Raw genomic sequence first — 937 nt, 5'->3', positions numbered from 1 at the left:
AAGATATCGAGTCACATACGTTTGTGACGCTTCCAGACATGATACAGCGCTCCTGATTAAAATAGACGCATTCGGTTGACGCGGAGGCAATAGTTAACGCACTCAAACGTTCGTTACGTTGCCAACTTGATAGCCGCAGGGATGTGTACAAAAATGCTCAAAAATGCACTGCAAACACTTTCTAAACTCCAATATAACCGACTCATGAGCTTTTGCTAATAGGCTTCATTTCATTAGATGTAGATCGCGTTGTTGGCAATGCGTACAGCTTATTATGAACAGATAGATAATGGCGACCGTCGTTATTGGATGGTAAAGGCGGGAGCGAGAGGGTTTGCTGAAGCGGAGGGAGAGTCGTCAAAGCCGAGCTAACCGGAGCGAAGACACTTGTGCGGAAGAAGGTAAATTCTGAAATGAATTTTTTTAGATATTGACTCTATCTACTTTGTCTGCATCCAATTAATGGTGCTTCCAATCTCACACGACGGCTACTAATTAAACCGTGACCGTTGTTACGGTTACGAACCGAACCGCGACTAAGGTTGATAACCAAATCGTACTTACGCGTGACCAGATTGGACCGATTGCCGGTAGCTTTAACAGTGCCATAGCTGGCAACCTTAAACCTTCAATACCCCCCTCAATGCGAACACGCGTGAATGCCGAGAGCCGCCGTGAGGTTGCTGTGGCGTCGTCCCAAATGTGCTTTTGTCATAATGTCTACCAACATCATCGACGTCTCGCAGTACTCAAGCTGAACTTCACCGCGCTTGACTTAATCGCGAATGTGGTGGCACTTGATGTCGATGTGCTTGGCGCGACCGTGGTTGATAGGGTTCTTCGTCATCTTGATGCATGACTGATTGTCTTCAAAGATCATAAGTCCTGGTCCTTGTTCGCCAGCCGCCGACAGGATCTCACACAGTAGACGATGAAA

This window comes from Plasmopara halstedii (genome assembly GCF_900000015.1).
Source record: "Plasmopara halstedii genome assembly, contig: Scaffold_322, whole genome shotgun sequence".
NCBI lineage: Eukaryota > Oomycota > Peronosporomycetes > Peronosporales > Peronosporaceae > Plasmopara > Plasmopara halstedii.
Note: the sequence above shows the minus strand (reverse complement) of the source record.